The sequence below is a fragment of the Lucilia cuprina genome, chromosome 5, assembly GCF_022045245.1.
Source record: "Lucilia cuprina isolate Lc7/37 chromosome 5, ASM2204524v1, whole genome shotgun sequence".
In the NCBI taxonomy this organism is placed as follows: domain Eukaryota; kingdom Metazoa; phylum Arthropoda; class Insecta; order Diptera; family Calliphoridae; genus Lucilia; species Lucilia cuprina.
Genome location: NC_060953.1, coordinates 40145453 through 40170103, shown reverse-complemented (window position 1 = coordinate 40170103; position 24651 = coordinate 40145453). Strand labels below are relative to the sequence as shown.

The following is a 24651-nucleotide window of genomic DNA, read 5'->3' as shown; positions in this document are numbered from 1 at the left end:
AACTCCGCTATCTATAAGCATCCAAAATATATATACTTTCTCGGGTTGGAGAATTATATTATAGAAATTACAAACACATTGACAAACTTATCACGAAGGTTAAGGGTATAAAAACGTGAGAGTGCTATATTCGCCGAATCTCAAATATCCTCCACCAGTAAACTTATTTTTATTAAACCCCATTTAAATATCTAATTTATAGATAACTAAACAAAAGTTTCATTTCCGAAATGATAAATGAATTTTATCCCGAAAACTTTGATTGTCAATTTGCGTTTATGTATTTTTCTATCGGAGTTGTGCCCAAATTTAAAAATTTAGTAGAATGGTTTCTATATGTATACACGAAAGATATTCAAGTCGAATTTTATGGGGATAGCTTTTTAATTCAATTAAATATGAGCTTTTAAGTGATTTTTGGAAGTGGGCCTTATATGGGAGCTACGACAAATTGTGAACCGATCCCGAAAAAATTTGGTAGAAAGGTTTATATGTATACGAAACATATTCAAGTCGAAGTTCGCCTTATATGGGACGTACTTTTTTCGAGGTAGTGTCAAAATTTTTGGTTTTGAACCGATTTTGCTGATTTTTAATACCAAATTGCTTAGGACAATAGTGAATATTTTCGGTGAATTTGACTGATTTCCATGGCATAGTTTTAACGTGAGCGTGTTTTAGGCAGATAGACGGACAGACGGACATGGCTAAACCGACTCAAACTTTCATTAGGACCCAAAATATGTATACTTTGTTGGGTCTCACAAGAATATTTCTTGGAATGACAAATTTATATATACCCTCTATCACCACTGATGGTGGTGGAGGGTATAAAAAAGCCAATGGAAATACAGTATTTGTATTTGAATATACATAATGCAGCTTATATTTGTTTTTGTGTATGTTATGTGTCTCATGTGTGTACTAGAAATTATGTATTTATTTGGTATTGTTGTTTTTTATATTGCTAGAGATAGAAAATGTAAAATTATATAAAATTAAATTCGTTAAACTTTTAAAACGCACTTGCTGAATAGTGTATAAGATTCGGTACTGCCGCATATAAAATTCTAACTTTTTTTCTATTTAAGTGGATAGTTTTACATTAGAAAATTTTACTATTTTTATTAACGGCACCGTTTTAATGATTTATTTATATTATAAATATTAAGTATACGCCTAAATTAAAGAAAGCACTTGCATTTTTTAAACATATAAAAAATATTTTTCTTTAATTTTTTTTTTTTGCTATTTTTATCTTGAAAATAAAGTTTTTTTCATGATATATTCATATATTCAAAATTTTAGTTGTTTATAATAAAAGCTTAAAGTAAAGAGAGGGCGATGCTGTAGTTGCGAAATTAATCATGTATTATTAGATAATATTATAATGAAAATTTGTGACATAATCAGTATCGACATTAAAAACATTCAGATTTGAAAATTAAATAAAAATTATTTCATAATTGACTGTAGGTCGAAAACAACTAATGGTATGCAAAATATCATCGAATTTATTATTTACAAACAAAAAAATAAAACACAAGCATTAGTAATATTAACACTTTTCTACGAATTAGTTTTACGAAATCTTTATTTTGCTATTTATTTGTCTTCCACTGTGAGTTATTATTATTAATTAGATTTTGTTGACACAACAGCCGTATACAAGCAGCGACCCCAAATGTCAAAAGAACTTGAAAAGTGAAGTCAAAAATACAAATTCTTTTTTGGTTTTTATATAATTTACATAAAGAGAATACATATTAGATTAAATTAGATTAAATAATTAATGACATAAAACAACAACAGCAAGAACAAAGTTTTTAAGTGAAACAAGAAACACCTACACAAGAAAAAAAATAAAAACATAATAATGTAAAAAAGAAATATCTTTTAAAATCATTATTCATTTATTTCAAAAGCTTTAATCTGTGTAATGATTAACCCAATAGGCAGAACTGAAGTGTTTGGCAAAAGAATGATAATGGTAATGACTTGCAATTGTAACTACTTATCTATTAACATACTTTTCAATGACCACTACATATTGTTTTTGATTACATAGAAGTACTTTAATGACATTTTAATAATAGTTTTTTATAAATACTTTCTATTTTATGATTCTGTCCAAAAGTGTGGTAGATTTTAAACGGAGATGGACTACATGTTCGAGCAAAGTGACAGAAAGCACTATAAAAACGTTAATGGAAGGGTTTTCGAAAAGGGTTCAAAATTTCATCACTAGTGATTAAAACTATAAAAATATTTTTTTGGTAAATTGAATAATAATTTGAATGAAATAAAAAAAATAAAGCTGTAAGTTTAGAGGTTTCTTTTTTATAAACATATATGTGTGTTAAGAATTTTTCGATCTCACTCCTTATGATATCTTTCATCCATCGTCAACTCATATATCCGACACATTCATAAGAGAAAAACATACGACATATTCATTAAAGGTAGACGGGTGGGGTGAGGCCCGCCGTACCTCACATTCATCCCGTACCATATACAATTAATACCAACTCATTTCCAACGCTTAGTCCCACAGTCACTCTTCTGTGAAGTATCTTTTGTTTCGGCAACAGCACCGAACTTATCCCGAAAAATTGACTTTACTTTACATCAGTCTTTTAACCGCAACACACTCTTCCTGCGAATCTGGGTTTAAACTAAAGCCACTACGTGGATCCCGAAGGAACCTCACCCAACTGACCAGCCAGGACATAGACCTGCGGGCATATGGTCACCCACTCTGGTTCGACATCTTATGCAATCTATGCAAGGACAATACGGTGCTCTGGTTCGACATCTTATGCAATCTATGCAAGGACTAAACCAAGCAGTAGACTGTAATACCAATTTATAGTCCCGGCCGACTAGAGGCGTTGGTAACACCTCTGTTCCACGGGATTGCAATAACACCAAGATGGAGGTTTCATCAAGGTATCATGCCCCCGGGGGCAGCTAGAGCGGGACACCGACAGAGGAAGTGAGTAATGCTCTCCACATTACTCATGTTAATTCTTTTTCCATGGAGCGTGAATGGCCATGGGCCAGTCACCACTGCCGTTAGATTCCGTAAATTTTCTTGGTAATGAAAGTTTATTCTGGGATCTCCTATGCATATGAGAACTTAAAGCTGCTGTCTAAATTTGAGAAACCATTGCGAATCAAGTTTCTTACCAAATAAATCTTATACATTATAATAATGTATATTTTAAATACTTTCACTTTACTGGCTTTTGTTTCATAAATAATTTTAAATATTTTTCATTTACTTAAAAGCTCTTCATTTGGAAATTAAATTTCTAAAATCTTAATCTAAAATCTCTTTCTTCCTTGCTAATAACCAGGCAAGGTGTCAAAAGCTACAGCAAATTACTTCACTCTCATTCATTTCTATGACTCACACAAACACAGTAATCTGTGTGTCTAATCAAGCGAAAATTTTAACATTTTCCGATTTACTGCCTCAAGGTATGTATGACTGAGAGACTGCCTGACTGACCTTGGGCAACGGAACAAAAACAACAACAAAAACAGAAAAAAATAAAATCCACATTAAATTAATTTAACACATCACAATTTGATTTTGTGGTGTGGAAATTGAAAGCATGACGGAACAATATGAACGTCAGGAATGGAATGTTAGGAAGGAAACCTGATTGTATAATATGTGTTAAAGCAGATTTAAGTTTCTGTGGTTTGTTATTGTGGTCTACATTAAGATAATATTGTTATGACTAAAAGTTAAAATAAAGTACATTAAGACAAATAGTTTTAATTTGTTGAGTTGAAAAGTTTTTATAATTAATTGATTATAATAACAAAAATCATTGAAAAGGAAGGAGATTTTTAATGGAAATGTGTATTAATTTAAGCACTTTAGCAAAGTTTGTAGCGTGAGTAATTGTTTTCGGGGAGTGAAAGGTTTAAATTGTAAAAGAAGTTGTTGTTAAATTCAATAATTTAAAAAAAAATGTTTGATGGTGAATTATCACATTTGAAGAATAAGTTCAGAACTGTGAAGTATGGTGGTGTGGAGGAAAAACAGCTACAAAATTAGATACAATTTTATTTCATTATTACAAAATTTTATAAATTTTTTATATTGTTTAAAAGGCTTATACAACCTTTTCCAACAAAATCATTCAGCAAATTAATTCATTATTTTAACACATTAGAGACAAACCGATTTGATTCCTACAAATGGGTTTGATTCCTACATGAGGCACTGGTTAAGAAGCGCATAATAACTAACTATTTAATGAACTAACTAATTAACTAACTAACTAACTAACTAACTAACTAACTAACTAACTAACTAACTAACTAACTAACTAACTAACTAACTAACTAACTAACTAACTAACTAACTAACTAACTAACTAACTAACTAACTTACTAGCTAACTAACCAACAAACTAACTAACATACTAACTAACTAACTAACTTACTAACTTACTAACTTACTAACTTACTAACTTACTAACTTACTAACTTACTAACTTACTAACTTACTAACTTACTAACTTACTAACTTACTAACTTACTAACTTACTAACTTACTAACTTACTAACTTACTAACTTACTAACTTACTAACTTACTAACTTACTAACTTACTAACTTACTAACTTACTAACTTACTAACTAACTAACTTACTAACTTACTAACTAACTAACTGACTAATCAACTAACTAACTATCTAACTAACTAACTGACTGACTAACTAACTTACTAACTAACTAACCAACCAACCAACTAACTAACTAACTAACTAACTAACTAACTAACTAACTAACTAACTAACTAACTAACTATCTAACTTACTAACTAAACTAAAATGGCTTCTCATTTTGCTCTCGTTTGGGACTATGTTTCAAATTCGGTTATAACATTCTTACAGCCTTATATTATATAGAGTTTATTACCTAAAATTGCTCTAATTGGATCCTGCCGAACGTATATTTAATCTTAACCATTTGACACGATTGCATCACCTGGAAGCAAATGTTGTAATTATGAAGATGTTTGTTACAGCTAAAACTATACAATGATCGAAGTTGGTATTATTCAACTGTATGCATCCATTAATCCATGGGACAACGTAAAATATTGTGGGCTAAGCAGTTGAATAAGTGGAGGGTACTTCAAGCACCTCGACCACATGCAGGACATTCATTGGGGACAGCACGGTCTATATAGATCTAATGGATCCTACACTGAAAAAAATCCATTCCTAATATATACGAAAAATGTCGTACATTGTACGAATCGTTCGTTGTTTCGCACCACGAAATTCTTTCGTAATATAAACGAAATTGTACGAAATATTTTAGTATAATGCAAAATATTCCTGAAAAAATTAATTTACATAAATTGAAAAAGGGGAATTTTTAATAAATATGGTAAAATTTACGAAATATTAATTTATTCTAAAATTTTTGTTCATTTTAAAATAAATTTTCTAATTTTAGTTCAAAATTATTCTCCACACGAATTTTCATTTTTTTTATGAAGATAATTCGAGAATAATATTATACTTTTTCTTAAATTTTATAAAAATGTTGTAGTTTTTTTTTTTTAAATATCAATATGTTTAATTTCGCTAAAATTTGAGAAAAAAATATTACGAAAGGTTTTCGTACTTTCGTAAAAATCGAATAGGGTTTTATTAAATAATATTTCGTATTATACACGAAATTTTTGTAAATATTACGAAAATAGAAGTTACGAATTTTTTTTTCGTAAAGTTGAGCATGGATTACTTTCAGTGTATACATATCCGAGTATATTCGAGGATCATGCCTTGTGGAAGTATCCAACTGTGTGATGACCTCAACAGTTCCCAGGAGGAACGGTTTAGTCAATATGATATTGTGTTTTATGACTGCAGGTTATGTTCCAAAGTTTTTTGTAGGCAGCACTTTGCTGTCCTTAGGGAGGCATTTTGGCAGCTTTGATTATATCTCTCACTGAGCGAATTTTACCACTCTGGAGCAGCATAATTAATCAATGACCAACCAATCATTCATTATGTAGCTTACATGGTTTCTTTATCCATACCGTAAGTGCCACCGACTAGTGCTTTAATGAATTTGTTTGTATTTCGCAATTTCTGTGTGAGAAAGTAAATAGGGTATCAAATGTGACATACAAGATGTAAGTCCAGTGTATCTTCGTTCAATTTCTTCAATGTATCTATGATAAGCATTTTCTGGTGGACACTGGTTGTCATTCTTTTGATTCAGTATATTTTCTAAATTATCGATTGAAAGGCTAAAGTTTTTTTGGAGTACCTCCGAGTACATTATTCTTATTCTCCGTTATTAGAAGTTTCATTTCAGCAGCTATATATTGTTTATTTTGTCATGACCTTCGCAATAGCTCGCTAAACTTTGTCTCCCTAACTCGTAGAACTATGAGTGGAGAATTATGTTTTGCTATTGTCATCTTGTTTTTTCTAGAATCTGTTCTTATTGTTTATCTCCTTAGAAGATCTAGTTATCTTAGCTTTTTCCACTTTCTTCTTTGTGCTCCAGATAGCGTATTTTTGATTTTAATATAGATTCCGCAGGGATTTGCACTTTGACCAGAGTATTTGGGACTTTGTGTTATGGCTGTTATTCGAGAGGTTCATTCTAAGAGCATGTGGTGGGTGCATCATGTAAAGAGAATTCTAGATTAAAGGCCTATGTATAGAGATCATAAATCTATATTTTGAAACAAGCTCGTTTCTGTGCTTGTAAGGACTACATAATAGAGCAGTCCTCTGCTCAATGTTGAGATTGAGTTGATTACAGTCTACCTATAAAGTCCTTAGGTTAGAAGAAGCCATTGAACCAGAATTATTGCTTCAAAAGCAACTCGCAATTTATGAATCGGGACAGAGATTGTAAGCTTAAGGTCTTGAGCAAAGTTCTAGTCTGGTGAACACCATAAACAATAGTATCCACCAGCATGAATTACAAGAAAGCGATTGCGAGTCGTTTTTAGCTCTCCATATAGATGAATTAACGTAATTTTATAATTTAATTTTTTCAATTTTCTCTAGAATGAAAATATTTCAACAAATTTTCTTTTTAAAGAAACCCTTTGAACAAGCTTTTGTCATTAGAATATTTTTTAATAAAATGTCTTAAATTTTTATAAATTTTTTGAAACAGTTTTGCTTTAAAGAAACTTTTTTAATTTTTTTTTTTTTTTTCACAAACTGTATTAAAAATTCAAAGATGTTAATGCGCATTTGTAACCAATTTAAATAATGATTATAAATGAATTAAGGAGTGAGATCGAAAAATTCTTAACACACGTTTTTCATTACATTTTTCAACCAAAGTATTATTTGATTTTTTTTTTTTTGATCAAGTTACCTTTGAAAAACATGTCAGTTATTATGTGTAATGTCAATTATATTAATTTTTTTGTTAATCTGATTAAAATGAGTGACCAGAAAAAAGTGCGTATTGGAATTTTTAAATATTTTCAACTAAACCCAACTTGGTCTTACAAAAAGTTGGCCAAGCATACAAAGGTCTGCCGTCAAACTGTTTCCAATGTTATTAAACAGTACCGAGAGAACTTGTCAGTTGATAGAAAACCTAGTTCAGGTAGAAGGAATGGTCCACATGATGTTTCTAAAGCCAAAAAATAGAACGCATTTTCAAAAGAGTTCCCAACACATCCGGTAGGAAAGCAGCTCGGTTAGCTCAGTGCTCGGACTATTTGGTACGAAAAGTTAAAGCTAATGCAGGTTTAAAAACATACAAGGCTCAAAAAGTTCCTGACAGGAACGCTGCTAAAATTTTAGAGGCCAAAAACAGAGCACGGAAATTGAAGTCAAGTTTTATAAAAAAATATTCTTGCTGCATAATGGATGACGAAACGTATATTCTGGCAGATTTTTCGCAACTTCCAGGTCAAAAGTTTTATGTTGCTGATACTCGAGGGAATGTTGAAGAAAAGTTTAGGACCCAAAAGCAGACAAAATTTCCCAGAAAATTCTTGGTATGGCAAGCAATATGCAGTTGCGGCAAAAGAAGCCAATCATTTGTTACAACGGGCTCTATAAATACCGAAATTTACATCAAGGAATGATTACAAAAAAGTCTGCTTCCATTCATAAGACTTCATAATGTGTCCACTTATTTTTGGCCTGACTTGGCATCCTGTCACTATGGTGAACAAGCCCTTGAGTGGTACAAGAACAATAATGTGGTATTTGTACCAAGAGAGGCAAATCCTCCAAACTGCCCGGAGCTAAGGCCAGTGGAGAGATATTGGGCTCTTGTTAAAAGAGAATTGAAGAGTACAACAAAGGTGTCCAAAAGTGTGGTAGATTTTAAACGGAGATGGACTACATGTTCGAGCAAAGTGACAGAAAGCGCTATAAAAACGTTAATGGAAGGGTTTCCGAAAAGGGTTCAAAATTTCATCACTAGTGATTAAAACTATAAAAATATTTTTTTTTTGTAAATTGTAATAATAATTTGAATCAAATAAAAAAACAATAAAGCTGTAAGTTTAGTGGTTTCTTTTTTATAAACATATATGTATGTTAAGAATTTTTCGATCTCACTCCTTATTTAAAAAATTATAAATTTTTGTTAATTTAACTCAAAGTAAGTTTCTTTTTAAAATTAAGAAAATATATTAAAATTTCCCTTATTAAATGGAAAAGGAAAAAAATGCTTACATTTATCATGTCATCAAATATGAATATAAAACAAATGATTAAAAAGACAAGACAGTTTTTGGCCCAATTAATATTTTCTGTTTTTTTTTTGCGAAAAAAATATATAAATAAAACGAATGACCCAAGAAGAAAAAAACCCATAATGAGGGTTAGGATTAGCTACAACTTTAATAATAAACAACATGAAAGGGCAACTTCATTAAAAATTCTTTAAACATTTCAAAAAAGTAAGGCCATTAGATTATATTCAGACTCAAAGCTATTTGGTCCAAAGATTACAAAAGATTTTTAAATAAAAGCAAAGCAATGATTGACCGAAACAATGAGTGACAGCTTTTATATTTTTCATTTTGTATTTTAGATTTTATGAGGATTTCATACATACTTTACACGCTAGAGAATTATCTGTGTTTGGCTTTCATAAAAAGCAAATCTTCTCCTGTACGTGTAAAATTTTTTATAATTTTTTTTTTCCATCACAACAAAACTTAAATCTCTTTTTTTAATATCTAGAAGTCAAAAACAAGTAAACTTGTTGATTATTCTTTATTTCTGCATAAATCTTCTTTAACAGAAAAAATGGGAATGAAAAAGTGAATTTTTTTAAGGGTCTTTTGAATATGAAATAAAAACAGCGAGTTTTTTTAACAATAAATTGTTACAAAAAGGAAATTCAAAATTGCCGGGGTGGACATAAAAAAAGATTTGTGTTATTTTTTCTTTCTTTTTTTTTGTTGTAGATTTGATAAGGGTCAGTGTGTGTTGAAAACACCAAAGATAAAATAACAGATTGTGTTTGTGTTGTAATGTTATGACTGCTGGCTGGACTAAAATGTCCTTAAGTATAAAAATAATATTAATTATTTGTTGGTTATATGCAAAACACTTGAACATTTTTTAAGTTTAAATTTAATAAAAAATAATAAATTTATTACAATTAGTAACGTTTATTATTTTAGTTGTGCTTAAAGTACTACAATTTATCCTTCTTAACTATGAAATATTAATTGTGACAAACAGTTAAGTGAAAGCAAACTTTTGAAATCGCTGTAGCCGAGATTCTTTGCTAACTTCGACATAATTAAGCAAGTATGAACCATATATCCTACACTAGTGAAAACATTCGAAATGTGTATTATTTTTAAAACAAAAGAGCATTTAACGTGCGCACAAGATTTACATGGACTCAAAGACAGAGAGACGAACAGACAGACATACATAAATAACTAAATGGACTTAAAAAGTGATTCTGACAGACAGACAGACGGACAGACAGATAGACAGACGGACAGACAGACATACATAAATAACTAAATGGACTTAATAAGAGATTCTGACAGACAGACAGACAGACAGACAGACAGACGGACAGACATAAATAATCAAATGGACTTAAAAAGTGATTCTGAACCGAATGATATACTTTAAGGTGAGTGTAGGATCAACATTTTTTGATGTTACAAACATCAGCACAAACGCATAATAACCTCTCCACTAAAGTGGTGTAGGGTATATAATCTATAGTAGAGAATGACTAACCTTATTATATCCCATATAGTGATGTAATTTATTGCTGAGAAAGCGGCTTTATGTGGACACTATAGGGTCAAATACAGGACTGTTCTTATATTACTTTAGGAAGTCTGAGTGATCATCTTGCAGATTTGGTGCAAAGCCCTGCACTACAGTTGCTCTATTTCAACAACTTCGTGAACAAATGAATGTCCTAGTGCTTTATGTTAACACTAGCCATGTGGGACTTATTTCACTATGGTCTTTTTCAACCACTTTGTGAGCATTTGTGCCGATTCATCACCGCCCCATTTTGTTTTATAGAATTTCCGATCTAGTAAACATGCATTTTGCTCAAACTATCTAATCTCTAAGCTATCTAATCTCTTGCTTAACTTTCGATATGCAAAAACAGTACTTCCGTTTGCAGCCAGGTAAATGGGATGACCTCTGTTGAGTAGGCGACATCTACTAATCCATCAAAAATATTATTCACAGAGAACACATTGTGGTAAATTTGGTTAGGGTTTCTCCAAACATACCTGGACAAGAAAGGAAAATTTATTGGTACCACTTTCATATGATCATCATTTTTTAACCAAGCACATTTCACATTCATCCGACACACTCATAGAGAAAAACATCAGACCCAATCATACGACTAACTCATTTCCATTTCTGCTTAGTCCCAGAGTTACTTCTCTGTGGGGTATCTGTTTCCATTCGGCAACTGCACCAAACTTACCTACCTAACTAATTAACTAACTAACTAACTAACTGATCAGCTAGGACATATTAGCCACCCGAGCTCAAGTCAAATCATTGCAGGGAACGTCCGAGGAGTAAAATGACATTACCAGTTTATAGTCCAGTTAGACTAGAGGTACTAGTTGCACCTGTTTTACCTCAGGATTACCATAACACCAAGATGAGGTCTTTCAACAAATGTAATATGCCCCGGGGGGTTCACCACTCTTTTCTTACTTGCAAAGACCACGCAAATGTTTCATTGGTTTTTTGTTCTCTGATTATAACAGTGCCATAGCATTCATTCCAGCATTTTCCAGATCAGGTTACTTAAAAACAATCCACAAGTCTCTGCTAATTCAGCAACAGCAGTATATAGAAAGGTATTTGCCAGTCGGCAATACAATCTCCATCAGTAAGCCAAGATTTCATACCTACACACAGAGGACAGTAGCACTAATATGAAAAGAGAAATCAAATTATGAAAAAATTAATAACTCATGAATGGATATACTGAACAATCATCACCTTTAAACTATCATGTTACTCTATATCCGGGATATTCAAAGATAAAAACAATATAAGGTATACGACATATTTACTTGGGAATGAATCAGGAATATAATATCCAGCCAAGCGTTTGCATTGTCTAGCCACTCCATCGAATCGATAAGAAAGCCAATTATCCATGGTAATGCTCCAATTTGGTGGGACCAACAGCAACCTTTCTGTGATGAAGTACTGATAAGGATACACATTCAATTGGAAAATAATCAGGCATTACATTGCCAAGTATCCATGGTATTCCTCTATTTTGGTAGGACCAAAAGGAACCTAAGATATTGCCTTCAAGTTTTGGTCTATAAATGTTGAAGTCTGTCTTGGCTGATATATATTTTTGTGTCTAAATCACCACCTTTCGCACATTTGTCCAATTCACAATTGGTGTTGTACTGTTGTATCGTAATATTTCGTTATTTTTATACCCACCATCAAAGCACGATGGAGTCCACGGTCCACGTTTTCGGTTAGCCCCCATACAAGTGGCCCCTCGAAAAGCAAAAAAATTTAGTACGAACCAAATTTTGTCCACCAAATTTTATTTAGATCTATAATTGACCCTACCCCCCTAGATAAGGTTCTTTTTAGAAAATTACTTTAACGCTTATAACTGGCTTTAAAATACGAGTATATAGATGAAATTCGACATAAGTAAGTTTCATTCGAGTCAAACTATGTTTAATGGTGGGTATATAAGATTCGGCAACTAAGTCGGAATAAAGTTTCTAGCTGAGTTATTCACTTTAAAGTGATTGTCAAAATTCCTTATGTGATTTTCATGGTCGGACGAACATGGTTAAATCGATTAACAAAACTTCAGCAGTGTTTAGCACTTAACAAAATATACAATGACGTATACTTGATATTTTAAAAAAAAATCGATTAATTATCACTCATACGCGGAGAGAAGGAATTAAGTTTTTTAAGTATATAAGGAGTGAGATCGAAAAATTCTTAACACACGTTTTTCATTACATTTTTCAACCAAAGTATTATTTGATTTTTTTTTGGTCAAGTTACCTTTGTAAAAAATGTCAGTTATTATGTGTAATGTCAATTATATTAATTTTTTTGTTAATCTGATTAAAATGAGTGACCAGAAAAAAGTGCGTACTGAAATTATTAAATATTTTCAAATAAACCCAACTTGGTCTTACAAAAAGTTGGCAAAGCATACAAAGGTCTGCCGTCAAACTGTTTCCAATGTTATTAAACAGTATCGGGAGAACTTGTCAGTTGATAGAAAACCTGGTTCAGGTAGAAGGAATGGTCCACATGATGTTTCTAAAGCCCAAAAAATAGAACGAATTTTCAAAAGAGCTCCCAACACATCCAGTAGGGAAGCAGCTCGGTTAGCTTAGTGCTCGGACTATTTGGTACGAAAAGTTAAAGCTAATGCAGGTTTAAAAACATACAAGGCTCAAAAAGTTCCTGACAGGAACGCTGCTAAAAATTTAGAGGCCAAAAACAGAGCACGGAAATTGAAGTCAAGTTTTATAAAAAAAATATTCTTGCTGCATAATGGATGACGAAACGTATGTTCTGGCAGATTTTTCGCAACTTCCAGATCAAAAGTTTTATGTTGCTGATGCTCGAGGGAATGTTGAAGAAAAGTTTAGGACCCAAAAGCAGACAAAATTTCCCAGAAAGTTCTTGGTATGGCAAGCAATATGCAGTTGCGGCAAAAGAAGCCAATCATTTGTCACAACGGGCTCTATAAATACCGAAATTTACATCAAGGAATGTTTACAAAAAAGGCTGCTTCCATTCATAAGAATTCATAATGTGTCCACTTATTTTTGGCCTGACTTGGCATCCTGTCACTATGGTAAACAAGCCCTTGAGTGGTACAAGAACAATAATGTGGTATTTGTACCAAGAGAGGCAAATCCTCCAAACTGCCCGGAGCTAAGGCCAGTGGAGAGATATTGGGCTCTTGTTAAAAGAGAATTGAAGAGTACAAAAAAGGTGTCCAAAAGTGTGGTAGATTTTAAACGGAGATGGACTACATGTTCGCGCAAAGTGACAGAAAGCACTATAAAAACGTTAATGGAAGGGTTTCCGAAAAGGGTTCAAAATTTCATCACTAGTGATTAAACCTATAAAAATATTTTTTTTTTTTGTAAATTGTAATAATAATTTGAATCAAATAAAAAAATAAAGCTGTAAGTTTAGTGGTTTCTTTTTTATAAACATATATGTATGTTAAGAATTTTTTGGATCTCGTCGATATCTGGGGTCCTCTAAAAACTGATTTCAACAAACACACAGACGGCCAGACAGGCAGATAGACAGACGGACATAGCTTAATCAACCCTTCTCACGAAGGTGAAGGGTATACTATAAATTAATTTAAGAAATCTTTTAAGAACAGTAAAAATACAGTTAAAAAAATACAAATGATTTACTAGCGTATACTTGATATCTTCGTACATCAGCAATTAAATGTTACACATACGCCTTAAGAGGAATTTGGTTTCAAATTTTCTTTTTAAACCACTGCACAGTGATACACACATTTTTGTAAATTAGAGCGACATAAAACGAAAGAAAAAACACATTTTTTTTAAATTTTCGCAGTATTATGTTTATGTGATCTCAGGGTTTCAGTAGCTTGCTCATTGCGGAAAAATCAAAGAAAATATTTGCTCATGGAAAAATAAATTTAAACTTTCAATATAAAATGTTTCTAGTTATTAAAATTGGCCAAATAATATGATGTTTGCAAGAGTGAAAAGCAAAAATTAAAAAAGGACGAAATTGCAAGGTTCGGGCAAAATTTGAACCGATGTTTATAAATTGGTACGATGTTTATAAAATATACCTTACATTGCCATGTAAGGGGTTAAAATGCTAAATTTTACTTCCACAATAACATTTTAAGTCATTATTTTAACACGGTTATGTCATTGGAGGCAAGTACTTACCACAAACGATTACAAGTAATTAGAAAAAGTTGTCATTGTAAATCGCATGAAAAAAAGTATACTTTTTTCTTTACTGGCAAGATGACTAATGAATTAGAAAGTATTTATATAATACATTATTAGTAAGACCTTATTATTCTATGTAATCCAAGCGACATCTAGTAGTCATTAAAAGGTATGTTGTTTGGTAAGTAATTTTTGCTTTCGGGATTAATGTGTATATCAAACTTATTTGCATCAAATTCTATAGTAACACTGGTGCTAATAAGTGAATTGCAAATATTTAAGCAATTTACTTTAGGAGACCTTTGGGCCAAGGCCAAAATGAAAACCGATCATTAAGAAAATAGGCAGTACCATTTAGGGTCAATCTTTGCCAATTTTTGTTGAAATGCTAGATTACTTAACGTAATTATGAACTTGAAACCCCTATTTGGGGTTCCGATTGTATGGGGGATACTTAGTTAGTTAGATAGATAGATAGATAGATAGATAGATAGATAGATAGATAGATAGATAGATAGATAGATAGATAGATAGATAGATAGATAGATAGATAGATAGATAGATAGATAGATAGATAGATAAATAGATAGATAGATAGATAGATAGATAGATAGATAGATAGATAGATAGATAGATAGATAGATAGATAGATAGATAGATAGATAGATAGATAGATAGATAGATAGATAGATAGATAGATAGATAGATAGATAGATAGTTAGTTAGTTAGTTAGTTAGTTAGTTAGTTAGTTAGTTAGTTAGTTAGTTAGTTAGTTAGTTAGTTAGTTAGTTAGTTAGTTAGTTAGATAGTTAGTTAGTTAGTTAGTTAGTTAGTTAGTTAGTTAGTTAGATAGTTAGTTAGTTAGTTAGTTAGTTAGTTAGTTAGTTAGTTAGTTAGTTAGTTAGTAAGTTAGTAAGTTAGTTAGTTAGTTAGTTAGATCGTTAGTAGGTTAGTTAGTTAGTTAGTTAGTTAGTTAGTTAGTTAGTTAGTTAGTTAGTAAGTTAGGTAGGTAGGTAGGTAGTTGGTCAGTTATGAAATTTCAGTTCCCCACCTAAACATACTTCTAATTGTACTTCATTTCATATCCTACACCACTTTAGTGGGGAGGGTATATTGGGTTTGTGCTTATGTTAGTAACGCACAATAATATTGATCCTATACCCACCTTACATTATACCATTCGGCTCAGATTAATTTTCTGTCCGTCCGTCTATGTAAAACTTGTAATCAAATTACATTTCACAATTTCAAATTTTTATTAAACAATAAATGACTTAAGAATATCTGAGGCAAAGTACACTTCAACTTTAATGTTTTATTATAAAAACTAACTCATATTTAATTTCTGTCACAGGTGTAGGGTATTATATGTTCGGCCTCACCCGACTATAATTTCTTACTTGTTTTTGTTGTTGTTATTATTGTAAATTTTTTCCATTGACAATTGAATAAATATTTTAATTACAATTACTCCCGATTATAAAACATCATTTATCACTTTTCTCTGCTTATTAGCTGATTTTAATTCCAAAGTGTTAGAAGAATTAATAAAAAAATTTCAATTAAATAATTCCACATATATAAATAATATTTCCCAAAACTATAAAAGACCACAATTTCAGTTCTAACATCAACCAGTAATTATTTACACAACAATTGAGTTTAAATTTGAAACGCCTACTAACACTCTATAGAAAATTAAACATTAAATTGCAAACAAAAGCAATATTAAAATTGTATGTAATTAGAGCAGGTTGTGGTAGAATTCGTTTGTGGGTTGTTTGCTCTGTTCAAATACTTTTTGTTGCTACAATAAATTTTTGTTAATATATTTTATGTATTTATTCATTTGTATTAAGTTTTATAAACATTTACATGGCAATTTATTTAATATATACAAATAATTGGCCCATTGTGTTATTGATAAATATTTATTAATAAATAAATAAATAAATAAATAAATAAATAAATAAATAAATAAATAAATAAATAATAACATTAAATGGTTATTGTAATTCATATTAAATTCGTTTATAGATTTATGAGGAATTGACCTGACAAAGTAAATGTTAAATATAAGTATTATTTAAATAAATTCAACATTCGTCCCAGGTTTTGTGCTGTTCAACTGCAATAGTTTTTGAAAGCATATTTATGAAGTTTTGTGATATTTTTAAAGCTGAAAGCGTTTTTATATAAAATTATTTTTTAAAAACTTAAGTAAGTTGCCATTTCAAAAGTACGTTATGCATCAAAGAACCTCTTTTATTTATCCACACAAAAAACTAAAATTCCTTTTCTTTTAAATATTTTTTTTAAAGTTTTGCTTCAAACAAAACCCACCAACCAAGCAACATCATGATGATCATTATCATCATCATTATTATTATTATTACTACTTATTACCATCATGTGTATAAAATTTTACGATTCATTGCTTAAGAAGACAAACGAGCAAAGACATGTACGTTTCATAGTCATTCAAGTAAAATGTAATAAAATAGAAAGAAGTATTGTAATAAAAAAAAAACCAAACAAACACACAACATGAATGAAAACTCCCTCAACAGAGAAAAATTTGTGGAAAAAGTTTTTCTTTTTATATGAAAAGAAAACTTATAAAAGCTTTTAGTTACAAATTTCTAGACATAACTCGATATTTTATCGATATTTATATTTAATATACAAACAAACTAGTGATGCTGCTGCTATGTTAATAAATAATTTGTGGAAATTTGTTTCATGAAAAAGTTTTGCTCTTTTCTTTAAATGCTAGATTTATTCAATAGAAATAATAAAAAATTAAAATAATGACGAAGTTTTTTTTTGTTGATGTTAATGATAGTTGAGTAATGCTTTAATGATGAAGAAATAAAAGCAAACTAGTTTTTAAATATAATAAAAATTATATGATTTTTAAACAATTGAAGCATAAATGCGAATAGGGAAGTATAAACTAGTAAGACAATTTTACAGCAGACAATAAAAATGTCATAAAATCTAAGAATTAGGTAATCTCTTGTGGCTCATAGGAATTTTTTTTTGTTTAATTATCATTTATACACGATTTTTTATACTTTTTATAGGTTTGTTCAGTTGTTGCTATAGTTTCAAGGACCTCAAGGAATATACTGGAAACAATTATTAAAGGACGAACAGATTAGATTCTTTTGTTTAGTCAATAGTAAAACTTTTATTGATAAGGAGTGAGATCGAAAAATTCTTAATATACATATATGTTTATAAAAAAGAAACCACTAAACTTACAGCTTTATTTTTTTTTATTTGATTCAAATTATTATTACAATTTACAAAAAAAATATTTTCATAGTTTTAATCACTAGTGATGAAATTTTGAACCCTTTTCGGAAACCCTTCCATTTACGTTTTTATAGTGCTTTCTGTCACTTTGCTCGAACATGTAGTCCATCTCCGTTTAAAATCTACCACACTTTTGGACACCTTTTTTGTACTCTTCAATTCTCTTTTAACAAGAGCCCAATATCTCTCCACTGGCCTTAGCTCCGGGCAGTTTGGAGGATTTGCCTCTCTTGGTACAAATACCACATTATTGTTCTTGTACCACTCAAGGGCTTGTTTACCATAGTGACAGGATGCCAAGTCAGGCCAAAAATAAGTGGACACATTATGAATTCTTATGAATGGAAGCAGCCTTTTTTGTAAACATTCCTTGATGTAAATTTCGGTATTTATAGAGCCCGTTGTGACAAATGATTGGCTTCTTTTGCCGCAACTGCATATTGCTTGCCATACCAAGAACTTTCTGGGAAATTTTGTCTGCTTTTGGGTCCTAAACTTTTCTTCAACATTCCCTCGAGCATCAGCAACATAAAACTTTTGATCTGGAAGTTGCGAAAAATCTGCCAGAACATACGTTTCGTCATCCATTATGCAGCAAGAATATTTTTTTTATAAAACTTGACTTCAATTTCCGTGCTCTGTTTTTGGCCTCTAAATTTTTAGCAGCGTTCCTGTCAGGAACTTTTTGAGCCTTGTATGTTTTTAAACCTGCATTAGCTTTAACTTTTCGTACCAAATAGTCCGAGCACTAAGCTAACCGAGCTGCTTCCCTACTGGATGTGTTGGGAGCTCTTTTGAAAATGCGTTCTATTTTTTTGGCTTTAGAAACATCATGTGGACCATTCCTTCTACCTGAACCAGGTTTTCTATCAACTGACAAGTTCTCCCGGTACTGTTTAATAACATTGGAAACAGTTTGACGGCAGACCTTCGTATGCTTGGCCAACTTTTTGTAAGACCAAGTTGGGTTTAGTTTAAAATATTTAATAATTTCAGTACGCACTTTTTTCTGGTCACTCATTTTAATCAGATTAACAAATTAATATAATTGACATTACACATAATAACTGACATGTTTTTCAAAGGTAACTTGATCAAAAAAAATCAAATAATACTTTGGTTGAAAAATGTAATGAAAAACGTGTGTTAAGAATTTTTCGATCTCACTCCTTAATATATTTTTATGTTTTACAATTTGAAAATAAAATGTTTTTTCAAACATACGTGACGTATGATTAATTTAAAAAATTAAAAATATACATACATACATAGACATATAGTCATAAACGACACGCACGCAAATTGATTGATTGTCATATAAAATTTGTTTTATATTCTCGTAATAAAAATTAATAATTTCTATTTATAAATTTTTATTTATTTATTTATTTATACCGGGTGTTTCTTTAAGAAGTTCGTTAGAATTTTGTCAAAAATAAATCAAATAGTAAATATAATTTAATTTATTATTTTTAATTTGAAAAAAGCAATTACTACTTGGTTTTTATATTTGAAAATGATTTCAATATGACTAACGGAATTGATTTTGAAGAATCATTACTAGCCTAACTCTTTTATAAGTTCTATCGGTCTTATAAAACCACCCTTTATAAGCAATTATTAATTATTAAAAAAATGTTTGCCAAAGTGTCATTAAAATATTATATTATTAATTATGATAGATGTTATTTGTTTAGCTTTAAATTTATAAAATCCTCGATAAAAATATAATCTGCATACATACATATGTCTATGTTGGTTTAACAACATGGATGAGAGTCAATGTTATTAATAAACATTATAGGAAAAACTATGTATGCAAATTTGTTTTATAAACCTTTAATACATCTCTATGAATAATTATGTAAATGTTTAAAATATTCAAAACACACGATTAAATAATAAAAATTTTAATCGTCCCCATATTTGTAAGTATAATTTAGTTAAAAATTCAATTTTATTGTAGAAAAACTTAATAGCTAACTAATTAAATGTTAGACTTTAATATATTTTATGTAGGAGTTCATCGAGTATTGTACATCAAAAATTTATAATTAATTTTAGTTTTTTTTTTAATGACAGTTTTAAATATCTAAATATTTCATGCCTATAAATAAAAGATTCCTCTTTATTATTTAAATGTTTTAATATTAAAAATAATTAAAACTTTTCTCTATTGATACCTATTGTGCAGCGATTTAAATTTTGAAATTGATTCAAGCTAAATATAATGACATTTACACTATTTGTGTGAATGAAATTTAATTGCATACATTTACACGACAATGTTGGTATAGATAGATAGATAGATAGATAGATAGATAGATAGATAGATAGATAGATAGATAGATAGATAGATAGATAGATAGATAGATAGATAGATAGATAGATAGATAGATAGATAGATAGATAGATAGATAGATAGATAGATAGATAGATAGATAGATAGATAGATAGATAGATAGATAGATAGATAGATAGATAGATAGATAGATAGATAGATAGATAGATAGATAGATAGATAGATAGATAGATAGATAGATAGATAGATAGTTAGTCAGTTAGTTAGTTAGTTAGTTAGTTAGTTAGTTAGTTAGTTAATTGGTTAATTAATTAGTTAGTTAGTTAGTTAGTTAGTTAGTTAGTTAGTTAGTCAGTTAGGTAGTTAGTTAGTTAATTAGTTAGTTAGTTAGTTAGTTAGTTTGTTAGCTAGTTAGTTAGTCAGTTAGCTGGTTAGTTAGTTTGATAGTTAGGTAGTTAGTTAATTTGTTAGTTAGTTAGTTAGTTAGTTAGTTAGTTAGTTAGTTAGTTAGTTAATTGGTTAAGTTAGTTAATTGGTTAATTAATTAGTTAGTTAGTTAGTTAGTCAGTTAGGTAGTTAGTTAGTTAATTAGTTAGTTAGTTAGTTTGTTAGGTAGTTAGTTAGTCAGTTAGCTGGTTAGTTAGTTAATTAGTTTGTTAGTTAGGTAGTTAGTTAATTTGTTAGTTAGTTAGTTAGTTAGTTAGTTAGTTAGTTAGTTAGTTAGTTAGTTAGTTAGTTAGTTAGTTAGTTAGTTAGTTAGTTAGTTAATTGGTTAATAAGTTAGTTAGTTAGTTAGTTAGTTAGATGGTTAGTTAGTTAGTTAATTAATTAGTTAGTTGGTTAGTTAGTTTGTTAGGTAGTTAGTTAGTCAGTTAGCTGGTTAGTTAGTTAATTTGTTAGTTAGGTAGTTAGTTAGTTAGTTAGTTTGTTTGTTACTTCGTTCCTTTTTGCTGGGTTGGCTTGTCTATACACCTACAACAACATGCATATATGCAACAGATTCTATTGTCAAATATTTGGTTCTGGTTAAAATGTTTGGTTTATGTGTGTTTAAAATGCAAAATTTTACTTAATTGCAAATTCATGTCAAAATCTACTCATTAGTTTAGTTACATACTTATGTACATCCAAACATGTATATGTTTATAGGTATTTAGGAGGTCACGTGAGAAGAATATGTCAACATTGCATGCAACTCCATGGAATTTTCACTTTAAACTAATTATTCAAAAATGACTCCAAAAACTATACGCATATATTAATAGAGGTGTACAATTTTAAAGGCATTCAAGTTATAAATTGTTTACTAAATTAGTGATAAATCTAACAAAAAATTTTACTTGAAAGTTACTAGTATGTAGGTGATTTATTAGAAAAATGTTTAGTTACATAATTGAAACTTATTTATAATAAAACTAGAGTTGGTTTTTATATGATTTCATATCAAATATTTGAGAAATTAATATATAATGAAAATAGCATAATTTTTAAACTTTTTATAACTATTATGGTCTATTTTGAAAAATTTAAAAATAGTTTTCCAAAGAAATTATAATCCATATCAACCAATTTCATAAAAAAAAACTTTTTTATTTTATTTTACTAATTACAGTTATAGCAAAAGTTTTGTTTTGTTGATAATAAGGTTGTCCTAACAAAATGTGGAAATTAAAACTGAACTAACACTAAGATGAGCAAGTACTGAACTAGAACTCAACTAAAACTGAACTAGAACTGAACTAGAACTGAACTAGAACTGAACTAGAACTGAACTAGAACTGAACTAGAACTGAACTAGAACTGAACTAGAACTGAACTAGAACTGAACCAGAACTGAACTAGAACTGAACTAGAACTGAACTAGAACTGAACTAGAACTGAACTAGAACTAAACTAGAACTGAACTAGAACTAAACTAGAACTGAACTAGAACTAAACTAGAACTGAACTAGAACTGAACTAGAACTGAACTAGAACTAAACTAGAACTGAACTAGAACTGAACTAGAACTGAACTAGAACTGAACTAGAACTGAACTAGAACTGAACTAGAACTGAACTAGAACTGAACTAGAACTGAACTAGAACTGAACTAGAACTGAACTAGAACTGAACTAGAACTGAACTAGAACTGAACTAGAACTGAACTAGAACTGAACTAGAACTGAACTAGAACTGAACTAGAACTGAACTAGAACTGAACTAGAACTGAACTAGAACTGAACTAGAACTGAACTAGAACTGAACTAGAACTGAACTAGAACTGAACTAGAACTGAACTAGAACTGAACTAGAACTGAACTAGAACTGAACTAGAACTGAACTAGAACTGAACTAGAACTGAACTAGAACTGAACTAGAACTGAACTAGAACTGAACTAGAACTGAACTAGAACTGAACTAGAACTGAACTAGAACTGAACTAGAACTAGAACTGAACTGAACTAGAACTGAACTAGAACTGAACTAGAACTGAACTAGAACTGAACTAGAACTGAACTAGAACTGAACTAGAACTGAACTAGAACTGAACTAGAACTGAACTTGAACTGAACTAGAACTGAACTAGAACTGAACTAGAACTGAACTAGAACTGAACTAGAACTGAACTAGAACTGAACTAGAACTGAACTAGAACTGAACTAGAACTGAACTAGAACTGAACTAGAACTGAACTAGAACTGAACTAGAACTGAACTAGAACTGAACTAGAACTGAACTAGAACTGAACTAGAACTGAACTAGAACTGAACTAGAACTGAACTAGAACTGAACTAGAACTGAACTAGAACTATTAACCATAAGGAACGAAGTGACCCTATTGTGTATATATGTATGTCTGTTTGTACAATATTATTAAATTGATGATGCGTTTACTTTTTTATTAAAATATTTTTTTTTTATTATTTGTCTAATTTCTCATTTCTGCTACAGACAATTTTCACTTAATTTAGTTATAGTTTCTATTTAAGTTTGTTAAGTTACTTTTTTCACGAAATAAATTACTTTCGCCTTTTAAGTAGTTTATTACAATATTTAAAATGATGACACCGTTTTTGTTTTTGTGTCATGAGTTGTTGCAAATAATTTCAGTTTAACTTTTTTACACGCTCAACTTGTGGCAAAATTGTTATACATATAATCCTTAGTGTAATTTTAAGCTTAAGTAAGAAAATGTGTTTAAAGGACTGATAGGAAATTCAAATGTGATGCAGGACTTTTAAATAAGTTTCAATAGAAGGTTAATGTGAAAAACAAACTGAAATACTTTTAAGAATTTCGTTTCTTGTAGTGAAATCAATTATTTTTATATCAATTTCCTATTGACATGCTTTTAGGAGTACATTCAGCTGCTCGTTAGGGTGGCATCATGTTTTCTTTAGTAGTATCGGCGACTTTGTTTGCAAAAGTTTTTCAAACCTGAAACATAGACTTTAAATTGCTAACTTCTATTGCTACGATATCTATTGCATGAATTGCAATAAGCTTTTTTTGGAAGCCTCCTTACAGTACATAAGTATTACAAACTATTTAAACAACAATAAATTTCATTTTTACACATGTTACTGGCATGTGATGGTACACATCCTCACTAGTTCTTATAAAAAATAGTTTGCTTGCCTTTTTTTAATTTGATAACTTGGCATCCATTTACTATATGGTCTACTGTATTCAGTATCTCTGTGGTAAAGTGTTAAATGTTGCATGTTTGTCTTAATGTGTGTTTGTGTTTTTGTATGTTTAAGTTTTAATGGTAAAACTGAAACACACACAAGCAAGCAAATATACTTAAATACAAACACCATCTTATCTACACCAACAAAACCGAAACATTTATTTACTCATGGATGTAGTTAGCATATTTTTAAGGGGTATATACATGTAGCCATGTGCTGCATATTTTAGGAGGTCGCCTTAATTGTCTTTGTGTGTAGGAGTATGTAACAACACTGATTCTAAAGAGTTTAATTCATTTTTTTTTATTTTACAAAAATTTGCATAAAATTGCATGAACCTTAAGTGAGGTATTTTTTAAACATTTTCCATTTAATTTTTTCGATTTTTTTTTTAATTTTATAAAGAATTCAAATTTGTTAGTTACTTGGTTTTACAAAATGAAAAATTAATTAATTTTAGTTTTGGTAATTCCATTTTTATTTTAATTAATTTTTAGTTCACTATAAAAGACAATTAAGTGGAAAATCTTTTTAGAAAATATTTTCTATTTCAAATACAAATTAATTTTGTTAGTGATTGCTTAATAATTCCAAAAACATAATTAGCAGTTATGAATAAATGCTGAGCTTAAACTGTCAATCTTTGTATTTTTGGTAATACGCATTTCTCATATAATCTTTATTGTTATTCAAATACATTAATTCTTTCCATTTTAAACGCATTTTTATGCTAAAACCTTTTCATTGCCTTCGAGGTTTAAATTCATAATTATTATTGTTTTCTATATCGAATGATGATGTTGTCGATTTTTTATTAGACAGCTAGATGATAGACATATAGAATAACGTTATTTGGAGTGATTGATTGATTTACTAAGATTATCAAGTTTATTA

General features: G+C 29.9%; 1 protein-coding gene across 1 annotated transcript in view; it reads left to right on the top strand.

The window, feature by feature from the left end:
- LOC111689846 (neuropeptides capa receptor) overlaps positions 1-24651 on the top strand; it is a 97974-nt gene that overhangs the window by 6804 nt on the left and 66519 nt on the right. The window lies entirely within an intron of this gene.